This window comes from Mauremys mutica, chromosome 9, assembly GCF_020497125.1.
Source record: "Mauremys mutica isolate MM-2020 ecotype Southern chromosome 9, ASM2049712v1, whole genome shotgun sequence".
Taxonomy (NCBI): domain Eukaryota; kingdom Metazoa; phylum Chordata; order Testudines; family Geoemydidae; genus Mauremys; species Mauremys mutica.
In genome coordinates, this window is record NC_059080.1 from 41,817,635 (window position 1) to 41,835,575 (window position 17,941).

At 46.9% G+C, this 17,941-nt stretch overlaps 1 protein-coding gene across 4 annotated transcripts in view; it reads right to left on the minus strand.

Annotated features, from left to right (window-relative positions):
* The window catches only part of ARHGAP36 (Rho GTPase activating protein 36), a 67,364-nt gene extending 53,971 nt beyond the window's left edge, over positions 1-13,393 (minus strand). For 3 of the 4 annotated variants that reach the window (XM_045029196.1, XM_045029193.1, XM_045029194.1), the window contains exon 1: positions 13,212-13,393. The gene's annotated coding sequence lies outside the window, so the exon portion shown is untranslated. The remainder of the gene's footprint in view (positions 1-13,211) is intronic. The other variant, XM_045029195.1, reaches the window with a different exon arrangement.
* Positions 13,394-17,941: the final 4,548 nt, after the last annotated feature.

The window sequence follows — 17,941 nt, forward strand, 5'->3', positions numbered from 1 at the left end:
AAATTGTATGATGGGCCATGAATGCTCACAACATTGGGATTGGGGTGTGGGCTCTGGAGTGGGGCTGGGGATGAGGAGTTTGGGGTGTAGGAATGTATTCTGGGCTGGGATCGAGGGGTTCGGAGGGCATGAGGGGAATTAGGAATGGGGCAGGGGTGCAGGAAAGGATGCAGGTTTCAACTGGGGGTGTGGGCTCTGGGGGTGAGAGATTTGGGGTGGAGGAGGGTGCTCTGGGCTGAGATAGAGGGGTTTGGAGAGTGGGAGGGGGACCATGGTTGGGGCAGGGGGTTGAGGCATGAGGAGAGGCTCAGGGGTGCAGGTTCTGAGCAGCACTTACCTCAAGCGGCTCCCGGAAGCACTGGCTTGTCCCTACTCCAGCTCCAACGTGGAGGTGCGGTCAGATGGCTCTGTACGCTGCCCCATCAGCAGGCACCACCCCTGCAGCTCCCATTGGAGTGCCGGAGGGGGCCATTGGATCGCGTAGGAGCCAGAGCGGGGCCATGCCGCGGCTTCTGGGAGCCGTGTGGTGCGGCCTCCGACCCTGCGCCCCGGCCGGAGCAGGGCCGAGCCACATGGTGCGGCCCCGACCCTGCACCCCAGCCGGAGCGCCGGAGTGGGGCCCAGCCGCGTGGTGTGGCCCCAAACCCAGTGCCCTGGCTGGAGTGGGCCCCCCAAACCCAGGGCCCCAGCTGGAGCAATGGAGCAGGGCCAAATAGCTCACGGGCCGTAGTTTGCCCACCCCTGCACTATACACTGAAATGTAAGTACAATATTTATATTCCTATTGATTTATTTTATAATTATATGGTAAAAATGAGAAAGTCAGCAGTTTTTCAGAAACAGTGAGCTGTGACACTTCTGTATTTTTATGTTTGGTTTTGTAAGCAAGTGATTTTAAGTGAGATAAAACTTGGGGGCACACAAGACAAATCAGATGCCTGAAAGGGGTACAGTAGTCTGGAAAGGTTGAGGACCACTGCTCTAACTTAAGACAGCTTGCAATAGCCTCCTACAGGCTGAGAAACAGCTTGCAACTGCCTGAGTGACTTGCACTCCATTCATTCCCCTTCCTTCCTCCCTCCCTCCCTCAACATGCCTCCTACATACTGGGATAGAGAAGGAAATGGCTCATCCTAGAGATGTGCAATCTTAATACTTTCCCATCAGGTGCATTTGAATCCTGGTTTTGTTTTTAAATTTAAAATTGTATTTTTTTATTAAATCAAGATTTTTCTTCATTTAAATAGATATTATCTAAATACATGGATTATTTACATTATTCCTTTGCTTTCGTCCCATTTTATAGTCTTAAATCACTTTAATTTGTTTCTTAATTGTTAGTAGAATTTTCTATTTTACACAGAGGTTTCCTCTACTAAGCAATTTCACACATAAAGCTTATCTGGGCCAAAAAAGACAAGTCCAGGATGTAGACATAACTAACAGTGTGAACCAAAGGCTGCAAACCAGAGCAGGCCTGGCCTTGGCAGAATAGTAACACACCAAGTATTGGCTAACTGAGTAAGCACATTCCTGACCGGAGGGGATGGTACAAAGACACACAGATCTCTCAAGTAATTACATAAACAAATTCCCAGGAGATTGTACAGGAACGCAGCGATCCCTCATAAGAGATGGATAGAATGACAGGATAAGGGATGAGGATGTTTTGTTTGAACTAGTGCAGTGGTTCTCAACTGGGGGGGCTGCGAAGCAGGGCCAGTATTAGACTTGCTGGGGCCCAGTGTAGAAAGCTGAAGTCCCACCGCATGGGGCTGAAATTCAGGGCCCTGAGCCCCACCACCCGGGGCTGAAGCCGAACCCTGAGCAATGTAGCTTGTAAATGCAGAGAACCAGTTATGGTACAGGTGGACCTTGGAATTTTTATAGCATGTTGCGAGGGGCCTCGGAAAGAAAAAGGTTGAGAACTCCTGAACTAGCGGGTACAGGGAGAAGGGTGGTAACTAACATCAGGAGCATAACATGTAACTTGTTTGTATCAATTACAAAAGGGCAAGTCATAGGAGGGGTGTCTTTGGATTGGCTGAGGGGACAGCATCCTGTTAAGTTGATGGAGCTTTAGCTTGTCATGGGCATACATGTGTTAGTGTCCCTGTGACCTGTTGGACAGGGCGCTAGTACCATGCTTTGCTGACAATAAACCTGGCTGAGCGCCTTCGCCATCGAACCAAGCCTGTGGTCTTTCTTTATGCATAACATGGTGGTCTGCTGAATCAGCAAGCTGCACCGTCTGCTCATGCAGCTAAAACTGGAGCTCCAACAGCAGCAGCACTAACAGCATTAATGATTCTGCAGCACTGGCATCATTAGCATCCTTACTGTGACTGATTCAAAAACTAAATAGATAAGCAAATAGCTTGTGCTATATTTGCAACCAACATGTCTTCCAAAACACTGAATTTCCACTTGTCAAGAAAGCTGAAATGCTCCATCCTGTGTCAGGGTAACAATGGCTGAAGTGATCCAAGAGAATGTATTTAGATACTGTCTGCTGAGCGTGCGGGGCCGAGTACTGAGGTCATGTACACAGCAAGCCGACTGGGCGTGCAAAAATAACTACTGAGGGAGGAGCTATTTACAAGTGTGACAAACTGATCATCCCCGTTCACTGGAATATTTGGGTACAGTCACTAGTGATACAATCTAAAGACACGAGAAAGAGCATAAGTGCCGTGTGACTAGATTTGTGACAGATCCACATGGCTAAGATGAGGCTTTTTCAAGAAAAATATTCATGTAGTAACATAGGGCCATTGTGGGCTTACTCTAAAATTGCACTCAAAAGACTCGGATAGAAAGAATATGAGAGATGATACTAGATATGGTCCTGATCCAGCAGTGGGTTGTACATGACCAGACTCCGGTGCCTCTGTAGAGCCAGATTTTCACAGAGTCAAGGATTTTAAGGCCAGGAGGGATATTATACTCAGCTAGTCTGACCTCCTGCACAGCACAAGCCAGAGTCCTGTGGTTAAGTTAGAGCAGCGTTTCTCAACCTTTCCAGGTTGGCGACCCCTTACTGGAAGTCAAAAATGTTTGCAAGCCCCGTTCCCCTGCTTATATTTACTATAAAAGTCAGAGTAAAAATGTATCAATGAGAACAATTCTAGCCTGTGTATGTTGAGAGCTTGCCAGAGAATATTTGGTCTTGAAAGGCCTTATTTGCAGGTAGTGTGGGGAGCGAGATAGGTTTTTAATGTTTAGGCTGCTCCAAAGTTATTCTGGAAATTTTATTTTCTTTGCTTTATAATTATAATAATTTTCTGCACCTCACAGCCCCTCCGATTGCCTTTCCTGGTCACTTGTGGGTCGTGCCGCAGCCGCTGAGGAACACTGAGTTAGAGCGTACCTTTTAGAAAACTACAACCAATCCTGATTGAAAGACTCCACGTGACAGTGAGTCCATCCCATCCCCAGGCCAGTCATTCAAAGGTTGTTGTTTTTTTACCCCTACTGTTAAAATTTGCACCTGGAGTTCAGTGGGGTCCCTCACATGTGCACTGATCACCCCTGTAGCATCAGGACCTGTATGTGCAAATTCTTTCACAATAAATGCATTGCAGCTGCCAGATACAAACCGCCTTATATGCAACTGCATCACATTGTTGGTTCATACCTAATTTGTGATCCAAATATAGATAAGACGTTACAATACGGCCAAACCCAAGTATTGAAAAATCGCAAGTCTGGCCCCCAAAATAGAGATTGGCTTAAAGTTGTCAGATTTTTAAAATAATAAGTTTTGGGTTCTTTTGGGGGCAGGGGAGGTTGAGCATTTAGGTGTTACATTTTCAGGCTTCTCTGAAACCACAAGGACTAGAAACTTCAATTTAAAAAAAAATGAAAGTTGAGATTCCCATGAAGTCACATGGCTCCAGGAGCTATGGCTTTAAGAAAAACACCAAATATCTCACAACTCAGATAAAATTGCAAGAGTTGGTTACACTGAACAATTTTCCAAGAGTCACGGTGGATTTTCCATCCCTGGCAATTTTAAATTAAGATTAGATGTTCTTCTGCAAAATATGCTCTAGGAATTTTTTCAGGGAAGTTCTGCATCCTGCATTACATAGGTCAGACTAGATGACCACAATGATCCCTTCTGGCCTTGGAATCGATGAATCGGTTGGTTGCCAGAAGGCAGCAAATATTGGGCTGGGGAATTAGTGGGGAATTGAAGGTTTACTGGGGAATTACTCCAGACATTGAAGTCAGTAGCAACGCCCCTTGTTTCTGCGCAGAGGAATTCACTTCAATTCCTGAAGGTGCTAAAGTGCACAAGAAGGTTGAAAAAATGTTTATTGAACCACAATTAGATTATGGCAAAATGTTCAGAGAGCAATATATTCAGGCTTTTCATTTTAAGACCATGTGATCATGTTAATTTAAAAAAGCTGTATCCTAAGGCAAACTCACAAGGAGGCAGGATTAAGATTTCACAGGCAATTGTAACTTAGTCATTTCCTGACTTTTCAGGCCTTACTTTTCATTTCTTTTAATGTAGCTACTTTGTAAGGAATGTTCTACATTTTAAAAAAGGAAATGGAAGCAACTTTTTGTTCCCCTTGCTTTGCCTCCAAATCTGTCTGCTTCTTCCATTTCTTAGTCTTTATTTTCTATCTCTTAGCCAGTTCCAGTTGCATGATGGTACTTTGCCTCTCTCCTCAAGACTGCTCCATCCCCTTGGTCAGGGCCAGCTCCAGGCACCAGCGAAGGAAGCAGGTGTTTGGGGCGGCCAATGGAAAGGGGCGGCATGTCTGGGTCTTCAGCAGCAATTCAGCGGTGGGTCCCTCAGTCCCTCTTGGAGTGAAGGACCCACTGCCGAATTGCCGCAGAAGAATGAAGCGGCGCGGTAGAGCTGCCGCCGAAGTGCCACTTTATCTTTTTTTTTTTCTTTTTTTTCCGCTTTGCCGTTTGGGGCAGCAAAAAAGCTGGAGCCGGCCCTGTCTTTGCTCTCTTGTGAGGCACTTTGTCAGGATTTTTTTGAAAGTCCAAATAAATAGCGTCACCCAGTTCTCTTTGATCTACTATTTTATGTAGCGTGACCAGATGAGAGACGTGAAATATCGGGATGCGGGGGCGGAGGGGGGTGCCGGAGGAGCAACAACAACAACAACAAAAACCCCAAGAGCTGGTGGCGGAGGAAAAAACAAAAACAAAAGCAAAAAAAAAGAGCTGCCGGAGCATAGGAAAAATTGGTGGGCAGCCTTCGCTCTGCCTTCACCTCCCCTGAGCTGGCTGCCGCGTCCTGCTTCTCCCCCATCCCTCCAGCGCTTGCGCCACCATACAGCTGATTAGCACAAGCCTGGGAGTAACGGGGGAGGAGGAGGAATGCGGCGTGCTTGGGGAAGAGGCAGGGCCAGGGCAGGGATTTGGGGAGAGATCCAATGGGGGAGGGAGGGGCGGAGGCAGGGTGGGGCCAGGATGGAGCTGGGGCGCAAGCCCCCTCCACCTGTGTGCTGGAGGGCAAAACATCGGGACAATTCGCATCCCGACCGAACTTCGGTCGGGACATGGGACAAACAAGTAAATATCGGGACAGTCCCGATAAAATCGGGATGTCTGGTCACCCTAATTTTATGTCCAGGTTCGAAGAACTCGGATGGACTGATGAGGTGCTATTTCCCTGTGCAGAAACCGTACTGTGTCAAAGCACCTCAATCTGTTTCCCTGGCACTGGGATGAGGTTGAAGCATGGAATACTCCATTCTGAAGAGCCGCCTTACAACATGCCACTGTGTGAAAAGGGGAATTGTAGGAAACGGCAGCCATCAGCAGTATACAGCCCCGTATAGGCAGCCACATGGATGTCCTCTGGCCTCGGGAACACTTCTAACCCTGCATAAATCCTAAACTCCCAGATTCTCCCCCCTCACTTCAGCTCAGCACAGCTGCAGAGCTCCTAGGCACTACAGCCTTTTCTTGGCCAGGCTAGTTCTCCTGTTTCCATGGCTCACCCCCATCTTCCTTGAGTCATCTAGCCCCTGCCTAAAGCTCCCCCAGTTCCATACCATTATGCCTACTCCCAGTCCCAGATACCAAGGAGGAGGAGCTGCTGTGGATCTGTGTAGTGTCTACACTGGGCTTATGCGCAGTCCTACTAAAGTCTGCAGCAGGTCCTGTGGACTTCAGGAAGTTCACAAGTATGCAGTGCTGTGTGGGGAAGCAGGAGTCAAGATGTGGGATGTTGGAGCCTGAGAAGTAGTGGGAAAATGACTCAGAAGCTGACTCAGGAAAGCTCCTAACTCTCCTGGTTCCTTGATCCCTGCCTCACCATGGATCCCTGTGCTCTATAGAACCTCCTTGCTCACCTGGTTTCATTGCTGTAGGGAAGTCAGTGGCTCCATAAGGTGCCTCAGCTTCTCCCTACCTTGATCCCAAGGCATGTCACTAACTCAGAAGGAAATCCCCACCCCAAAAATTTGATGCAGATGGAGTTAAAATTGAGAACACATACACCGAATGGAAGCAGTGTCATCATCAGCCATGCAGAAAAACATCCCTTGCCAGAACAGAGGTCACTCAATAAGAATGCTTCCCCAAAAAGGGTTAAAATATTCAGTTAAAAGAAAAAGAAATTAAAAAATCTTGAGTTAAAAACTGTGATGGAGAAAAATACTGTGAAATAGTTAATTAAAAATAAATTGCTCAAAGAGTCTGTTCTATACAGATTCAACACTACTACCCTTAACACCACAGTGTCTGAGGGGTAAGCCCACAACAGTAAACCTCCAGCCACCATGCTAAGTGAATCCTCGCTCACCTGGGACGTGGGAGACCTGCTTTCATGTCCCTGCTTTGCAGGTGGGACTTAAATGAAGATTCTTCCCCTCCCGAGGGAGTGCCCTGACCCCCAGGCTACAGAGTATACCATGGAACGTGTCTCTAAATCTTTCCTGCTGGAGCAGTTCCACTTTGCTCGAACAAATGTTTAATTATTTTTATAAGGTCTTGAACTTCCATCTCCCACAGTCTAGTAAGTGGCCTAACCTCTAAGATTGGGCACACACCTCACTTGCTCTGCCCCAGCTGCCTTTTATGACAGGTATCAGTCTTAGGCATGCTTTGATTTTGCCTGCAGGAATGGGCCCTGCTGGCAAGATAAGCAGGGGAAATGCTTCGTTTGAGAATCCTACTGGGGCCTAGATCTAAGGTGGCTTAGTGCATGACTGCCAGTGAAACCTTGGGCACCTAGCTGAGCAGTGCTCTTGAGAATGTCCGTGGTGCCTTGCCGGTGGACTTAGAAGCAGTTTGTGATCTAGCCCAGAGCACCTTCCAATCATTCATGGAGCAAAATGATTAGCAGCTTTCATGAACAGTTCACTCTTTTTCTCATGCGCTTCCTCAGAGGAGAATGGGGTGTGTAGTATAGTGTGTGGTCAAGCCTATCACAGGGTTCAAAAAAAGAACTAGATAAATTCCTGGAGGACAGGTCCATCAATGGCTATTAGCCAAGATGGGCAGGGATGGTGGCCCTAGCCCAGGGCCAGCTCCAGGCACCAGCTTAGCAAGTAGTTGCTTGGGGCGGCCACTCCCGAGAGGGGCGGCACATCCAGGTATTCAGCGGCAATTCGGTGGAGGGTCCCTCGCTCCTGCTCGGAGCGAAGGATCTCCCGCTGAATTGCTGCAGATCGCGATCGTGGCTTTTCTTTTTCTTTTTCTTTTTTTTTTTGGCTGCTTAGGGTGGCCAAACCCCTGGAGCTGGCCCTGCCCTAGCCTCTGTTTGCCAGAAGCTTGGAATGGGCAACAGGGGATGGATCGCTTGATGATTACCTGTTCTATTAATTCCTTCTGGGGCACCTGGCATTGGCCACTGTTGGTAGACAGGATACTGGGCTAGATGGACCTTTGGTCTGACCCAATATGGCCGTTCTTATATTCTGGTTTGATAGGGGTTTTGAATTAGTTAGTTAGTTAAAGAGACTTAGTAAAATTATATAAATTGGAAAAAGACTATTATGAGAACCTTGGCAGGGACAAGCTAAAGGGATTGGATGTCCTGAGAAAGGCTCTTGACTCCCCTGTCTTTCAAAAGCCACAATATAGTTATATGATCCAACAGCAGAGCTATTTCAAGCACAGCAGCAAATCACAGCATTTGCTAGCTAATCTTACGAAAATAAAGCAAGCCAGTAACTGCATATTCTATCTTTAAACAGAATCAAGGGAATTCATAACCAAAATTAAAGGCATTCTTCAAATAGTTCAAGTTTATTACAAAAGCTACTCTCCTCCTCTGAGTGAATAGAGACATAAAAAGGGTAATTGGAAACTTTGGGCCAGATTTTCAAAGGTACGGAGGCACCTAAAGATGCTGATGGTTCCTAGTGAGATTTGAAAAAGCACATGGGCAGATTAGGCTGCTGACTCCCATGGGAATCAAGGGGAGTTAGGCACCCCTAGGTGCCTACATACCTTTGAAAATCTGGCCCTTTGCTACTTAACCCCTAACACAAAAATAAAATTATTCTATGAGCAAATCACACAGGAGGCTCTTAGAAATGCCATTAAAATTCTGACTAGAGGTAAAGCCCCAAGATCAGATGGATTCAGCAGTGACTAATACAAAAAGGTTGAATATATCCAGTAAAAACCAGGCTGAATATGTTTATAAAATAGCTTTGGGAATAGCAACCTACTTACTAGCTTCCCAGGGGAAGCACATACAATGTTAATGCCAAAGCCATACAAAGGCCCTATGCGATGCATGTCCGCCTATGTCATTATCAAACAGGAATGCAGAGATTCTAACAAAGGTAATAGCGGATCTCCTGGGACAGCTTTTACAATTGCTGGGGCAGGATTTGTCACAGAGAAAAGCAGCCAGTGATCTGAGTAAGCTACTTAACCGAACTCCCCACTCAAAACATTACAACAACCCATCAACAGTGATAACACACATACCACAAAGGCCTTTACATTTGGTGTAATTGCCTTTTATGATAATCACACTGCAAAAAACTGGATGTAGGAGGCTAATCTATGAAACAGAACAACACAATTCCCCACAAGCCTCTAGTCCTTAGTGGAAAACATCACATCTTTTTCAGCTAGAACTAGCTACAAGTCAGGGCTGCCCACAACCCCTCCTCATATTCAACTGAAGAGGAGTATTAGCCCAGCCAGAAGATTCTCTGAAAAAGTTAGAGGTAGCGAAACAGCTGGGTAGGCACACGAAGTGGCATTGCATGGGAATGAGATGCTTGTTTTCATAACACAACCAGAGTCACTCAGAGTATAAAATAAACTATTACAAATCTGAATATCCAGACTACCTTCCTAGGAATTTCCCTCCCAAAAAGCAAAGGAGAAAATTCTATACTTTAGAATTAAGGGATATGTATAAAGATAACTTGGCAACTAACTGTAAATTTTGGGGGGAGATGTTAGTAGATGGGAGAGCCTCCCTCGGTCACTATTGGACAGAGCAGTGTAATAAATGTGGTTATCCTGCCCAGCTGCATCCCTTTATTTAAATACTCATATTTGTATTAGCCTAATCAGAATTGTCATTTCTCTTTTATGGCAGGGGACGAATCATAGAAGTGAAGGACTGGAAGGGACCTCGAGAGGTCATCTAGTCCAGTCCCCTGCCCTCAAGGCAGAACTACGTAATAACTAGACCATCCCTGACAGGTGTTTCTCTAAACTGTTCTTAAAAGCCTCCAGTGACAGATTCCATAACCTCCCTAGGCAATTTATTCCAGTGCCTCACTACCCTAAGAGTTAGGAAGTTTTTCCTAACATTCAACCTAAACCTCCCTTGCTGCAATTTAAGCCCTTTGCTTCTTGTCCTATCCTCAAAAGTTAAGGAGAACAATTTTCACCCTCCTCCTTGTAACAAGTTTTTATGTACTTGAAAACTGTTATGTCTGTCTCTCCCCCCCACCCCACCCCACCCCACCCCACCCCCCAAATCTTCTCTTCTCCAGACTAAACAAACCCATTTTTTTCAATCTTTCCCCATAGGTCATGTTTTCTAGGCCTTTAATCATTTTTGTTGTTCTTCCCTGGACTTTCTCCAGTTTATCCACATCTTTCCTGAAATGTGGCACCTGGAACTGGACACAATACTCCAGCTGAGGCCTTAGCAACACAGAGTAGAGTGGAAGAATTACTTCACGTGTCTTGCTTACAATAGTCCTGCTAATACATCCCAGAATGATGTTCACTTTTTTTCCCCCAACAGTGTGACACTGTTACTCATATTTAGCTTGTGATGCACTATAACCCCCAGATCCCTTTCCTCAGTACTCCTTCCTAGGCAATCACTTCTGTTGTATCCTTGGGGGCAGCAGTTTTAGGAAGAAATCACTTGAGACACCGAGAGCTGTAAACCTTAAAAGCAGCCATTTATTGCCACACACTGAACTAACCAAACCAGCCAAAACTGGCGGGGCTATCCCCTAATAATCTAACTCAGTTGCCATAGCAACAACAAGGTTCTAGTACCACGACAACCAAATATACAATATATTCCTCCCCCATTAATGAGAACATCCCCTAAATAAAACAAACACTAAACTAGAGAAGGAGGGTAGACTGCCTCCATTCCAGGCTAAACCCCAGGGATTATTTTGCCCCATAACCATGGGTTAGCCCTAGCTAAAGATCCAGCTATTAGGAGACCTTCTCTCTCTAGGTGGATTACGGCGAACTTCTGGTGCTGTTGCACTCGAAAGTGTCTTGGGCACAGGCCTGACAATGGGCTCCAGGTTCGTAGGGCAAATGGTATCCAATACTACCTGTATGGCACTGAGGATGTCACATGGGCTGCAGCTATGTACTGATTGGACCACAAGCATCCCACGGGCCGCATGTTGACAACCACTGATGTAGGTTGTATTTCCCTAGTTTGTTTTTGAGAAGGTCATGTGAGACACTATCAAAAGCCTTACTAAAGTCAAGATATACAATGTATACTGCTTCCCCCCATCCACAAGGCTTGTTACCCTGTCAAAGAAAACTATTAGGTTGGTTTGACATGATTTGTTTTTGACAAATCCATGCTGACTATTACTTATCACCTTATTGTCTTCTAGGTGTTTGCAAATTGAATGCTTGATTATTTGCTCCATTATCTTTCCGGGTACTGAAGTTAAGCTGACTGGTCTGCAACTCCCTGGGTTGTCCTTATTCCCCTTTTTTATAGATTGGCACTATATTTGCCCATTTCCAGTCCTCTGGAACCTCTCCCATCTTCTATGAGTTTTCAAAGATAATCGCTAATGGCTCAGATATCTCCTGAGTCAGCCCCTTGAGAAATCACACATTACTTTAGAGGAACTTGGTTGCCCAAAACAGAAGGGAGATATTGGGCTATTCAGCGAGGATATATTGTGCACTGGGCCCAGAAACCAGTGGAGCACACTGGGCTGGGAAGGGCATTTTGGCCTCAGGAGCCAGTGGAGTGCACCAGGCTAGAGAATTTTTCATCTGTTCTAGCAATGATGCTTCCACTAGTGTAGACCAACCGTTCACCCTAAAGAGAATCGATGACACAGTGGTATACTACTATCACATCCACCTCTGCTGCCTGTCTCTCCATTGACCCACTACTCAGATCTGGCCAGTCAATGTCCATCCTGATACCCTCTTGACTCCATCATGCTGCCCCAGATGTACTTCCCAGTGAAGATTCCTCTACTTATAACCTTTAAAGCCACCAGAGAGAAACTTCTACCCTGTAGAAGCCACCTTCCTTCTACCCAAGGCCCCCATGGGCCACTGCAAGGGTAAAGCTAGTCTGTGCATGAGACAGAGCTTTCTTTGGGGATGGTCTGAGACTGGAGAAATGAACTCCTCCAAGAGCTAAGGATCATCACTAATCTCCTCAGTGCACGACACACTGCTCCAACCTGCCTTTGCTAATGGAAACACAGAGCAGCATGTGCATATAAGAATAATAAAAGCACCCTACAAAACCAAAACACTGCACTGCACCCACACTTCCCCTGGGAAGAGGCTGAAAGACAGAATGAACCACATGTGACAGATGTTAGTCATGCACTTGCTGCATAACTGGAGGGTGCTCACACTATGGAGAGGAGGGTGGGGGAAAGAACAAGGATAGATTTGGGGCCAGCTGCAGCAGACTCTGTATATAGTCCCAGTTATCTGCATGTGAAAATAGGAGGCTATAATGGAAACTCTTGAGCAATCTGAACTAGAGAGAATACAGTCAGGCACTCATTGTAACAAGGAACGCAACACTAGAGTTGAAAAACAGCTTTCCTGCCAGGGCCTGCCCCATTTGCTGTTAACCCTGTAACAGACTGCACTATGGTGCCTGCCTCCATGAGCCCCAGCAGCTCTGTAAGAGCTAGTGCATAGGTCCTGCCCACCTAAACCTTTGGTAACCCCAGTAAGGATACACCGGTGACCTAACCCACCTGACCTCCATTAACCTGCATCCTGGAACACAACATTTCAGTCCTGTTATAGTTTGACCATAGTGTGTGCCCCATTACCCACATGAGAGGCTGTGCATTGAGCATACCCATTTTATCCAAGCTATTGGGATCGATGCAGGAATCACTGGGTGAAGTTCTGTCACCTGTGATATACAAAAGATTCAGACCAGATAATCTAAGGGTACCTTGTTGCCTTAATATCTATGCTTCTGTTCACCCCATAATAGTCTGCGCTGCTCTCCAGCCCCCATTAGCCCTGCAGCAAAGAAAGAGACATCAGAAGAAATTCCCATTTGCCTTCCCATGTTCACCGAGATCGGTGATGCTCATTTTTGTCCAGCAGATATAAAACTGGGTGAGAATAAACTCCAAGCAGCTAACTGGCAGCACAACTCTCACATCACAGTGTGCAAGAAGCTCTGAGGCTTTAATTAGTCTGTAACTGAATGGCTGAATAGCCCCTGGAAGCTTTAAAAGCAGAAGTGCTAAGTATCCACTGCAAACTTCAGTTTGATGAATGTGAGCAAATCTTTCCCTCCAAGCGAAATTTACAAACTCTCTCCTCTTTACAATGAAATCCTCTCCACCTGTTTTTAGGGCTGGATCTTTGTGAGATTCATTAAATCAAACAGCAAAGTCTTAGATGCATCAGTTCCTCTGTTTCCAAAGCTGTTTGTAGACCAGTTTACCCAGAGTTGCGTTTGCCACTGCCCTTCAGCCGCTAAATACCTTCCCCCCACCCACCCGTACAAACAGGAACAAAGGAGTTTTGTTTACCTTACAGCTTCATTTTCAGCTCACAACTTACATCTGGGCTCCTTTCTCAAGGTGAAGTTCTGGAAATCGTTAAGATGCTTGCTTTAAACCATTGTCTCCACCCCGTCTCCCCAGACACCATGCAGCGTGCATTAGATGAGCTTACCCCAACTTTAGCAGGATGAGAAGTGAGACAGGGAAGAACAGCATCTGGCAACAGAGAAAGAAGGGGGTGGGAAAGGAAAGAGAAGAGATGAATTTCCTGCCAAGACAAATAAAAGCCAGAAACATCATGTGTAGAAGAGGGGAGGATTAGCTTAAAAGAGAAATACAGCTCGCAGGGCTACTGGTGTTTATTCCTTAGGCAAAGGGATCATTATTCATTTCTGGTCTCAGTCTTAATTGCTCCCATTCTTTTCTTACCATTAGCCATAAAAAATTAGGGAACGGGCAAAGATCCCATTAATTCATGGGCACAAAGAACTTACAAGATCCTCCTGAAATGGCCAGTATTGTTCATAATAGGCTGATTTTCAGCAGTCACTGTTGATTGCAGTCACGCTACTGGAGGGTTATATGCTATGTTTAGAAAGACGGGTGTTTCAGGAACACATTTATTAGGGCTGTTCTCTGCTCCCTGAGAAGGAATGGGCACAGAGCACTCAGCAGCAAAGGACATGCAAGCAGCACTTCTACACCAGAAAGTTTTACTAGCAGGACTTTTGCGGCCATACATCCGCTGACGTCACTACGTTGACAGAGTATACGCATGTGGCTGCTTTGGCTGATGCAGCACATCCTCACTGCATGAGGTTGTGTCATCAAAAGACATGGCACACCGTGGCTAGGCATCCTATTGTTCCCTGTGCCATTGTCCTGCACACTGCCATGTGGAACACTATGCCAGTGTGTTGTGGGATACCAGCACTACACTCAGGGAATTATGGGAGCTTGGGGCAATTTCCCACAATTCTCTTTCTTCCATCCTATAATGTTTCTTCCATCCCATACTTTTCTCACTGCTTTTCAGTTCATAACAACCTGGTTCACAGTGTACTTCACAGGCAAAGCCTTGACAGTAACCTCATAATTGGTTGTCCCAACAGATCACACCATCTGACCAACCTGCTGGCCGTGTATCTGCTGGCAGATTCCTCTTCCTCAGCACTCATGAGCTGACAGGTAAGGCTGTGCATGAGATGGTCAGTTGGCTGAGCTGGGGGACATATTGCATGTCAGTATGTGTAGGGGACAGGGGCGGCTCCAGGCACCAGAACGCCAAGCGTGTGCCTGGGGCGGCAAGCCATGGGGGGCGCTCTGCCGGTTGCCGCAAGGGCAGCAGGCAGGTTGCCTTTGGCAGCATGCCTGCGGAGGGTTCGCTGGTCCCGCGGCTTCGGCGGACCTCCCACAGGCTGCCGCCAAATTCGCGGGACTGAGGACCTCCCGCAGGCAAGCCGCCGAAGGCAGCCTGCCTGCCGTGCTTGGGGCGGCAAAATACCTAGAGCCGCCCCTGGTAGGGGAGGGCAGCGAAAGGCTCAGAGTGACATTACTGACAGCAATTTGGGGGGCTTCTGATTGTCATGCTTTTACAGAGATGAGCATGTGGGTGGCTGTGCCTGGATGCACCCTCAACTGTCACTAAGGCCAGGATATCCCAAAGTGCTGAGCTGGTGCAGGGGGCTGGTTGTGCACTCGCAATGCTGCACAGAGCTTTTGGCCTCTCAGCATTTCCAGAGTGGGTTAGGCAGGAGTACTCGACCTCCTCTGTGCAGTGGAGGGAGAGGGAGGCAGGGGTGTGTAAGCTGGCCACAGCCATAGGATAGTAGTCTGAAACAGGTGACACGCTCAGGCACTTGCTGCTGGTTTGTCATACCTGAGGGTACCTTCCTCAGCAATAGGGTGACCGGACAGCAAATGTGAAAAATCGGGACAGAGGGTGGGGGGTAATAGGAGCCTATATAAGAAAAAGACCCAAAAATCAGGCCTGTCCCTATAAAATCAGGACATCTGGTCACCCTACTCAGCAGGCACAGGCAGAGCAGTGACTCACCAGCAGAGCCTTGGCCAAGGCTAATCACATATCTCCCAAGGTCACTGTTGAAAATGAATGTGAACCCCCACAAGGAGGCCCTGGGTGAGACAGAGACAGACGCACTAGTGATTGGCGTTACAGTACACACTGCCTGTAGCTAAACACCCAGCCATGTGCGCTGAGGAACAAGGGAGGGACTGGGGTCAGGGGGGTCCATGCCCAGCCAGAGCTGCTCAGCCACTTTGAGAAACAAGCCACTCCACGTGGAGAAGGGAGGTTCCAACTCCCTGTGACACCAGTGTGAGAGGCGATGCACCCAAGCACATAGGCATTGTCCAGCCCCATTGCCCACTAAACCACAAGCTACTCTCAATGGATTGTGTTACCTCAATCATCCTTGGGGAACAAACAGCCATACTGACATCAGAACAGCTCCTAAACCACACAACACAACTTCATGATCCAGAAAGCAGAAACACCCAGAGGAAAAGTCAGCGAGGCTCTGCCCCGCTGGCTTTTCATTGCACCGAGCTCCTACCAGTCACTCATGTACCAGTCCCCCATGCAGCAGGTGGCTGCAGTTGCCGGTTGGTGTCGCCCTGCCTTTCACGGAAGGACCCTTGTTTGTGAAAGGGCCAGTGCTGTACTCTTCAGTCCCAGCTTGCCCTCATTCGATCTCTTTCACACCCACAGTTTTTCTTGGCTCCAGCACAAAACACAACTCAATTTATTAAGGTCCATTTGCCTTGAGGAGATGGATGGTAAATATTGAATGCAGTGGCCTTGTTTAAAAAATGAGCAGGAGCTAGTTGGCATGTGGGGAATGCTTCAGAGCCTCTGGGTCCAGCTCACAGGCCAGCCGGATGTTTGAGAACGCTGATGGAATTTGCTTGCTTGGATCTTTTCTTTCAAAAATGAACAAAAAAATTACAAACAGAGGGAGCCTTTTACTAGGCACAGTTTGCAGGGTCTTCTGTCTCCCTCCCCTCCCCAGAGCACTGGCTGTAGTTTAGCATTCAGACACTGCACATGTACAATAACTATCTAAGGTACTTACCTGGCAACCCATCAACATAGCATCTGTAGGCACATGCCCTCACACACCTGTGAGGCAGGGCATGGCTGTCGCCTCCATTGTACACACAAGGAACTAAGGCACAGAGACTGTTTACACCCATAAAAACTCTGAAGTACCGAATCTCAGAGCCCGGGTCAGCTGACACAGGCTCAGAGGGCAATAAAGTTGCAATGTAGATGTTCAGGCTGGGGCTGGAGCTCGGACTCTGAGACAATCCCCCTTCAAAGCCTGGGCTCCAGCCTGAGCCCAAACTTCCACACCACAATTTTATAGCCCCACAGCCCAAGTCAGCTGACCCTGACCAGCCGTGGATCTTTTATTGCAGTGTAGACACACTCGAAGAGACTAAGGGACTAGCCCAAAGTCACACAGGGAGTCTGTGACAGAACAAGGAGCTGAATCCAGGTCTCCAAGCCTTAAGCAAGTGCCCTGTCAACTGACCCATCCCTCCTCTCCACCTGGGCTAGAATATGAAACATCACCTGAGGCTACACATCCTAACCAAGGTTCAGCTGGGTAGCCTCAAAGGTTTCACATTCTAGCCCATTGAGATGAGCTTTAGGAATGGAGAGCTACTTAGAGCAATAATGGTAGCATAGCACCCTAGGAGATAACTGTGCAGCACTGCTGCAAGGCAGCGACCTGTGCTGCTCTGAGCTTTGCTAGGTCCACTGGCCAACAGGGCAATGCTGGGAAGGTGTCAGGGACACGGCAGCTGCAGAGACCGCAGCAAGAACCATATTGTCATGGCTGGCTCCTAGCAGCATGCTTGGTCCAGACTGGATGAAACTGATTTGTAAAAACATTATTTATCTATTTTTCATTTTTCCCTCATGGCCTCACTGCAGAGTGTGGCCCCAACTCTGCTCCTGTTCCGCCAAGGCACCTGTTTGTTAAGTTGTCCAACAAATCCCTTTGCATCTTCTTCCACACCGCCCTGTATGCCTCACGCTCTCTTGTAGCATTTGCAAGGCCACTGCAAGATCATCCTTCACATTCCTCCTGAAAACTTACCGTACCTCCCTAAGAAGTCTACAAAAATCTCAACAATGATTAGGGAACTGGTGCGCTGAGACCTCTGCTTGTCTTACCGAGCAGCACTGTCACATGGGACCTTGTGCTCCCCCATCCCTTTGTCGTATCCACCAGTTTTCTCATCTTCTATTTAGACTGAAAATTCCGAGAGGAAAGGACCATAGGTGAAATTTTCGAAAGCTCCTAAAAGCTATTCAAGGGGTGGGCATACCAAGGATTCACAGAGTTGCATTATGATATTTTCTGTCTTATTATCTATCCCTTTCCTATTTGTTCCTAACATTCTGTTTGCTTTTTTGACTTCTGCTGCACATTGAGCAGATGTTTTCAGAGAACTATTCTTGATGACTCCAAGATCTTTCTTGAGTGGTAACAGCTAATTTAGAACCCCTCATTTTGTATGTATAGTTGGGCTTGTGTTTTCCAAGCCTCTATTATGGTGGTTTTTAAAAATGTCCATGTAGTTTGCAGGCATTTCACTCTATGACATTGTGCAGTCTATATGGTTTTATAAAAATTTAATAAGTGAATATAATGTAACTGAGATATGCTTCATGCAAAAGGTCTCTTGTAAGGTATCATTAAAAAGCTTATAATCTACTGAGT